Source organism: Apium graveolens, chromosome 5, assembly GCF_009905375.1.
Source record: "Apium graveolens cultivar Ventura chromosome 5, ASM990537v1, whole genome shotgun sequence".
In the NCBI taxonomy this organism is placed as follows: domain Eukaryota; kingdom Viridiplantae; phylum Streptophyta; class Magnoliopsida; order Apiales; family Apiaceae; genus Apium; species Apium graveolens.
Window position 1 is genome coordinate 315,695,797 of NC_133651.1, and position 8,811 is coordinate 315,704,607.

Sequence of the window (8,811 nt, forward strand, 5' to 3'; positions counted from 1 at the left end):
TTTGGTAATGAATATTGATAGTGTCAGATCACAAATAGTCAGCAAATATTATCTCAGACAGGGATAACTGTGAATTATTTGATCTCATCATCCACAATTTCAGATAAATTATACATACAACTGTAAATATTAACACAAACACACACATATCAGCCTCAGACCGTCCTAGTCAAGTGTTTGTTTTTCAACACAAAAAGCCTGCAAATATATAACTTGCATTTTCTTCAGTTGAATATTTAAACTATCATCACAGGCAAACTTTATACAAAAATAAAAAACAAACATTCTCTTATAAAAGAGAGAGAGAGAGAGAGAGGCATCAGATCTTCCTATACTGAGATGAGAATCATAATACTCAAACCATTGTAAGAGCATTCAACTCTTGTCAATTGAACACATCATTTGCACAACATACACTTTTTCTATATATACGTATGGGTAATAAAACAAGGAAGAAATAAAGAAAAACACCAATACTATACTACATCGGCTATCGGCTAGGGTTTAAGATGATGATGTTAGCAGTTAGAAGAAGCCAACTATTTATACACAGAGATAAGGTTGGGGGCGGTTTTGACGAGGGTTTGTAGATTACAGGATCATGAGTTTTGAGGATAACTGGCCCAACAAACATAACCCAGGTACCGGTAAATATGCAAGTCCAACACATATCTTTTGGGCTGACCCTGATTCAGTAGAATGATGGATTGGAAGCGGCCCATATAATCTTCGCCATGTTTCTTCAACTTATTTTTCTACAAGTAAATATTGAGCTTTCACAATCTTGTTTTTCTTCATTATACATTGGGCTCCTCGGGCCTAAGAGTAAGTACAACAGTTTAGTAGTTTTCTTATAAATATTATAAAATAATAACTCTTATGAAGTTAGGACATGATTTTATATTTCAACTTCAAAAACAATCTCTAAATTCATCATTTTTTATTATTATAACAATAAATTTGAAAAGATATGAATAAAAAGTGAAAGAAAGAGAAAGAAAAGAGGGGAAGAAAGAGTGAGAAATTAATATTTTATTAATAAAAATGATATAAAGAATGATTAGTTGTTCCTTAAAGATAAGGTAGGTGATGTATTAGTGATTTAAGGAACACTAATACACTGTTGGAGTGTCAATTTAAATCAAATTTTTTATATTTGAACTTAAGAACCCATTTAAGGAAGCTGTTGAACTTGCTTTAAACCGTTTTTTTGTCAAATTTACTAGTATGTGAAACTCTTAAAAATGAGGTTCTTTAATAATATGGTGTTTTTTAGTAGTAGTATTCTGTATAAATAGAAACATTTATTTGTCGGTGTCTAGGGGAGGGTGATTAACCAGAATGTCTACAATTTTGAATTTATTACTTGTCCTTTTGGCTGTGTATTCATAATTTCTAGGGGAACATGTGAAATTATTGTGAAAGAAAACCGATCATCTCACAAGTAAAACTTGGGCCCCAAAACTCCAAAATGGAGTTTTTCAAGAAAGTTTGATCTGTAGCAAAACTGGTGTTACATCAAATCATCAATTTTTAAGTCACAATTTGAATAGATTGCACCAAAAATTTACTCTAAACTTTTGAATGTTTCTCAAAATCTTAAGAGTTAACATTTTCTTCTTATATTTAGGAGTCTGTTTCCTATGCTCTCTTAACTTTTTATTAGCATATATTACTTTTTTCAACTTCAATTTATACAAGTATTATTTAGAAATTAAATATAAAATAAATAAAGATGAATTTGAAAAGTATATTGTAAGAGTGAGAACACATATTTCTATTTTATTAGATGACTCTTAAAATTGCTCCTAGGCTCCCATTCACGTTAAATGGAGTTACATCGAGTTTATCGCACATTTAACAACCCCTGGGCCCCTGACCCTTCCCATAAGATTTAGGAGTCATTTGTTAACCCATAAATGAAAGGAAATGAATCGGACCATCCAAAAATATATAGTTCAGATTGTTTGTCTGTATTTGTTATAACTGGACGACTGCTTCTTTAAAATCTAGCTGAACTATCCAATATTTCAATTTCCTGATTTTCGTGGCTTTTACATATTCTATATCAATTACTTTTACTTTCAAATAATATAATGCTTGAATAGATGGACTAATAATAATTTTATTTATATTTATACTTTGAAATAGTAACCATTTATAAATGTAAATTCTACTTTTAGTAAATATAAAAAATGTTTATGCCAAACTAATTGCACACATATGCGTAATGCAGACATCATTAATTATGGATTATAATATTAAATTATGTCCTCCTCCAAAAATTATCATAATCTATTAATCAAATAAATTATTTATTAAATAATTAGATATAGTTTTATGATTTTTATTCATAAATATTGTTCTAGTTTAACAAATGAGTAATTTATAATATGTAAAAAAACTATATTTTGTCATTCAAAAATTATGCTTAGTTTATCAAACAACCCGATACATTCAAGATTCAGATATTCATTCGTCCAGATATTTTACCCATTCAGAAAATTTCATTCAGATTTAACAAATGAGGCCTAATTTGTTTCGCTAATACTCAAGTTCTATATTTCCCTCTTTGTTTATGGAATTGAGCACCGTCAAACAGGAGAAAATATATAAATAAACACAGAAATAAAACATATATAATTTTATACTCTCATACCGATACATATTAGAGAACATATTAGATATATTTGCGACTCTCATCCTACTTATCATTAACAATATTATAAACAATTTTTATGTGGTGTGTTCATATGCTCATTCTAAATATAAAATTCTATAAGTTCAATTTATTTTGATTGGCTTATCCTTCTTTATAATTAATACTCTCTACATTCATAACAATCATACCAATTAAAATATATCAAAATTATAAACTTTATTATTTTGTACACATGACACACTAGATAAATCCTATTATAAATTCATTTTAAGTGACTTTTACTATTAACCCCTATCACCTTCCATGACGCTTAGATTTCCACGTGGTGTATGTTTGTTCACTCATATAACTGTATACATGAGGTGTACACTTTTGTGTTCGGGCTCCATCTCTTAGTGCGGCGGTGCCCTTTAACGAGCAGAAACGGCTCAGTTCATTCAACACTGACAAATAAATTAGAATTTAGACCTAAAATTCTAATGTATAAGTCAATTGAACATAATATTATTGTCGATTTGTTAATTCGTTAGAGCTAGTCTAATATAAAATTAAAATAATTATAATTATTATTATAATTTGATATAAAAAATATTTTTTGATGTTAAAATAAAATCTAAACTTCAATAATTGATACATTTTGAAATCAAATATTTTTTAATTTATCTAAATTTTGTCATTTTCTCTAAATTTTATTTAAAGTATAGAATATTTATTTGTAATAGTTTGATGATGTGGTTAAATGCATAAATGTACCATTAAAGGATACATATATGCATATTTACATCCTGAATATAGAACTAATTTGGGGTTGAAGTTTTTTATATTTGATTTTAATTTATAGAAATGGCACGACTAAAAACATTAGATTGGACTTGATCTTAAATAATGCATATATAATATGCATAATTTATCCCATTTTATTTGTCAAACCATACCTTTTTTAAGTACTAAAAAAACAAGATGAAGCACACATTTTGCAGCGGAGCACATGTTAAGCACTTACGGTCTGCAAGAAAACTAGAGCAGGATCTGCCAATTACGCATGCATGCCCACTATATATATGCACCTCTATCTCAGTATCTCTATATATATATTATATAAGCAATAATACATATGGAAGTTCCCAAAATTCACTAATATTTTGATAGGGATAAATAAATCCTGATAATGGGCTGCTGGACCCAATAAGAAGGTGTTTGATATTCAGACCAGAAAGGTTAAGCCTGATGGACCAGATCAGGTCTGGTCGAATAAAAAAGGCCCAAAATCCCTGATTATTAATTAATTTCGTAATTAATTAATAAGGGAAAAATCAGCTGTTGAGAAGAGTCCTGATAAGGATATAAATCCTTATAGATAAGCCTCAAGGGGACCTAAAAGGATAAGGAATCAGTTTCCTACTATCTAGGACTCCAAAGTCCATTCTAATTATGAGACTTGCCCACCAAGTCTCCTATACCAAGTCCAATTCAAGGACCACCAACATCTATATAAGGGGTCTCACCCCACAAATCAGAACTACGTTTTTTGGCTTGATTCTCTAACTCACAGAGATACGTAGGCATCTCGTAAAGGCAGAATTAAGCTACGAAACACGAGAGCAGCCATTAAAGGCCTTGAGCTCCCGAATCTTAGTAATAAATACAGCAAGTAATAACCTTAGCTTTTTATCCATAACATTTGGCGCCGTCTGTGGGACAAACGGAACAACAACCATGGCGAGAACACGGAGAACAACCAGCACTCTGGAGGAGGGAACACCATCAGGGACAACCCAGGTGATTTCATCAACCGTGGAGGTTCCTCCCCATTCAACTTATGCATCTACTCAGGGGGAAGCCCAGACAGGGACAACTCATCCTCAGCCACAAGGGACAACTCCCCCGACTATTCAAGGTACGAATCCTCAAGTTCAACAAATACATATACCTGTGAATTCTCGACCCGTCGGGTATGAATATTCAACTATTGTTACTACTAACCCCCCTTATGGGATGCCCCTTCACCCTGAGGTTGGAGGAAGTGGATATGCTGGGCGAAGCGAAGCACGAGGGCGGTCGCCCCCCTATATACGAGGTTTGGATCCTATCCCTGAGGATCGGGAATTTTCTGGTCCATACACTGAGAGAGACTCCGAATCTTCGGATGATGAAGTGGCCCCGAGAAGGAGGCGTCCTGGAAAAGAGCCAATGGTCGATGGAAGGCAACGCCCCCAAAGCACCCCAGGGGCGAATCCCCAAGAAGTGCAGGAAAAGATCAGGGCTCATGAGGCTGAAATCCAAAGGCTGAGGCGTGATTTGGAGGCTCACCAAGCCACCAGACCCCACATACCTCCTAGGGGGAGAAATCCTCCTCCTATCATAGACCTGGATGGTCCGGTAAGAAGAAGGGCTGCTGTCCCAAGAACTGATCCAAGCAATCTCCTTCCCCTTGGAGATCCTGATGATCCAACTCCACCCTTCACAGAAGAGATAATGAATGCCCATATCTCAAGGAAATTCAAGATGCCCACTATCAAAGCCTATGATGGCACGGGAGACCCCGCTAATCATGTTAGGACATTCTCTAATGCACTGCTGCTGCAACCCGTGAATGATGCTATAAAATGTCGGGCCTTCCCTCAAACCCTGTCGGGTATGGCTCAAAGATGGTACAGTCGCCTACCCCCAAATTCTATTGGATCATTCAGAGAATTAAGTCAGGCTTTTATTAAGCAATTCATCAGTGAAAGAGTCCATGAGAAAAGTTCAGCATCTCTTATGAGTCTTGTGCAGGGAGCTAAAGAATCCTTAAGAGATTACCTAAATCGTTTTACAAAGGAGGCTTTAAAAGTCCCAGACCTTGATGATAAGGTAGCCATGATAGCACTGCAACAAGGAACTAGGGATGAGTTTTTCAAGATGTCTTTGGCCAAACGACCCCCTGAGAGCATGTTGCAGCTCCAAGAGAGGGCAGGGAAGTATATCAAGGTTGAAGAAAGTATGAGGAAGACCGTAGTAAGTAATGAGCCCACTGGAGGCAAGAAACGAAAAACTGATTTGGAGTATATCGATAAGGATAAATATCCTAGAACTGAACAAAACCCTGATTCAACCCCCAAGAAGGGAGGACCTGGGCAAAAGTTCACTGAATACGCTAAGCTGAATGCTCCCAGAAGTCAGATTTTGATGGAGATTGAGAAAGACAGAGATATTCGCTGGTCTAAGCCCTTGAAGGCTGATCCTGCCAAGCTAGATAAGGGCAAGTATTGCAGGTTTCACAAAGATGTTGGCCATGACACCGATGAGTGTAGGCAGTTGAAAGATGAAATTGAGTTTTTGATTCGAAAAGGAAGATTGAACAAGTATACTGGAGATGGAGGAGACAGAAATAATAATGGAAGGAAGAACTTTGAAGATCGTAGGAGGGACCAAGATGATCAAGGGCGGAATCCCCAACCTAGAGGACCAGTTATAAACACCATTTATGGAGGGCCGAGACCTCGAGGGCCTGTGATAAACACGATATTTGGAGGTCCAACTGCTGCTGGATTGTCCAAAAATTCCAGAAAGGCATATACTAGAGAGGTTATGCATATTGTTGGAGAAGCCCCGAAGAGGGCCAGGACAGAAGTAACATTGGCTTTTGATGATTCCGACCTAGAGGGTGTGAAGTTTCCCCATGACGACCCGCTGGTCATAACGCCGATAATAGGAAATAGCCCGGTTAAGAGGGTCCTTGTGGATAATGGTGCTTCTGTGGATATCTTGCTCCACGACACCTTTCTAAGGATGGGGTATAACGACTCCCAGCTGACACCAACCGACATGCCGATATATGGATTTGCTGGAGTAGAATGTCCTGTGGAAGGGATAATTAAATTGCCAACCACCATAGGTACGGAGCCAAGGCAAGCAACGCAGATGCTGGATTTTGTGGTGGTAAAGGCTAGTTCAACTTATAATGCTATCATGGGGAGAACATGGATACATGCCTTCAAGGCAGTCCCCTCTTCCTACCATTCAGTCATGAAGTTTCCCACCCGAAACGGGATTGGAGAAGAGAGAGGAGATCAAAAAATGGCTAGAAGCTGTTATGTGGCCTCTTTGAGGGCAGATGGAGTCGGGGGGCAGGTTCTTCCTATTGAAGATATGGATGTTCGAGAAAATGATGAGAATAGAGGAAGGCCAGCAGAAGAATTGGTTTCGGTTCCTTTAGATCCCAAGAATCCTGAGAGGATGACTTTCATTGGAGCCACATTAGAGGAGCCCCTTAGAGGGAAGTTAGTGAAATTTTTGCAAGAAAATAGTGATGTGTTTGCATGGTCAGCAGCTGATATGCCAGGCATAGACCCGGAGTTAATTACTCACAAGTTAAACGTGGATCCAAGCCGGAAGACAGTGAAACAAAAGAAAAGAAATTTTGCCCCGGAAAGACAAGAGGCTATAAAGCAGGAAGTGGAAAAGCTCTTAGAGGCTGGTTTCATTGAGGAGATTCAATTTCCGGAGTGGTTAGCAAACCCTGTAATGGTGAAGAAGGCTAATGGAAAGTGGAAGATGTGTATAGACTTCACCGATCTGAATGATGCATGCCCCAAAGACTGTTTTCCGCTGCCTAGAATTGATACTTTGATTGATGCCACCGCTGGACATGAGATGCTGAGTTTCATGGATGGGTTTAGCGGATACAACCAGATCAAAATGCATAAGGATGACATTCCAAAGGTATCATTTATCACTGACTTTGGTGTTTATTGTTATCTTGTTATGGCGTTTGGTCTCAAGAATGCAGGAGCCACCTATCAAAGGTTGGTGAATAAAATTTTTAAGGATCTTATTGGGAAGACTATGGAAGTCTATGTTGATGACATGCTAGTCAAGAGTCTAGTAAAGACTGATCATATAACCCATTTGAGGGAAGTTTTTGAGGTCCTGAGGTACCACAAGATGATGTTGAATCCCACGAAGTGTGCTTTCGGAGTAGGATCTGGAAAATTCTTGGGATTGATGGTCTCAAAGAGGGGAATTGAGGCTAACCCTGATAAAATAAAGGCAATCCTGGACATGGAACCCCCAAAAACTGTCAAGGATGTTCAGAAACTCACAGGAAGGGTTGCTGCGCTAGGACGATTCATCTCCAAGTCAGGAGACAAGTGCTTGTCATTCTTCAAGTCATTAAAGAACATTAAAGACTTTGTATGGAGTGAGAAAAATCAGAAGGCATTTGAAGAGTTAAAGAAGTATATGGGCCAGGCCCCGTTGTTGGCCAAGCCAGTTCTGGGTGAAATTTTATTCTTGTACTTGGCTGTTTCAGAAAGCGCCTTGAGCGCGGTGTTGGTTAAGGAGGAACTGAAAGTCCAGAAACCCGTATACTATGTCAGCAAAATTTTGCATGGTGCTGAGTTGAATTATTCAGTCATTGAGAAATTCGCTTTAGCCTTGGTAATGGCTTCAAGAAAGCTGCGTCCTTATTTTCAAGCTCACCAAATTGAAGTGCTAACAAATCAGCCACTGAGAAATATCATTCACAGTCCCAAGGCGAGTGGGAGACTGATTAAGTGGGCAATAGAGTTGGGAGAGTTCGATCTCAAGTATAAGCCACGTATGGCCATAAAAGCCCAGGCACTAGCTGACTTCGTGGTGGAATGTACCATACCCAACCAAGAAGTCGGGGGGCAGGAAGATACCATACCTCAAGACAAGGGAGTCGACAATGGGGGCAAGGAGAAAGAATATTGGGTTCTCTATTTTGATGGAGCATCAAAAACAAATTCCAGTGGAGCAGGGTTGGTTTTGCAAAGCCCTGATGGATTCTTAATTGAGTATGCCATGAAGCTAGACTTCCCAACCACAAACAATGAGGCAGAGTATGAAGCCCTGATTGCTGGCCTTGGTCTAGCTGGGACACTTAGAGTCAAAAACTTAAAGGTCCGTGGAGACTCGAAGTTGATCATATCCCAGGTAAAGGGAGAATTTGAAGCAAGGGATGATACGATGGCTAAGTATGTTCGCCTAGTAAGGGCTGTGATGACCCAATTTAATGAATGTCATGTTGAACACATTCCAAGGGAAGAAAATGCTAAAGCAGATGCGCTATCAAAGTTTGCTTCATCTGAGATTGAAGAAAGTTCAGGAAGTGTGTACTTCCGTGTTTTGAAGACACGAAGCAT

General features: G+C 37.7%; 2 non-coding genes across 2 annotated transcripts; both read right to left on the reverse strand.

Moving 5' to 3' along the window:
- Positions 1–16: 16 nt before the first annotated feature.
- On the reverse strand, positions 17–99 carry LOC141663010 (small nucleolar RNA R38). Its single transcript, XR_012551104.1, has one exon. It is a non-coding gene; the product is annotated as a small nucleolar RNA R38 (small nucleolar RNA).
- Positions 100–316: 217 nt separating this feature from the next.
- On the reverse strand, positions 317–394 carry LOC141663027 (small nucleolar RNA snoR64a). Its single transcript, XR_012551118.1, has one exon. It is a non-coding gene; the product is annotated as a small nucleolar RNA snoR64a (small nucleolar RNA).
- Between the last annotated feature and the right edge of the window lie 8,417 nt (positions 395–8,811).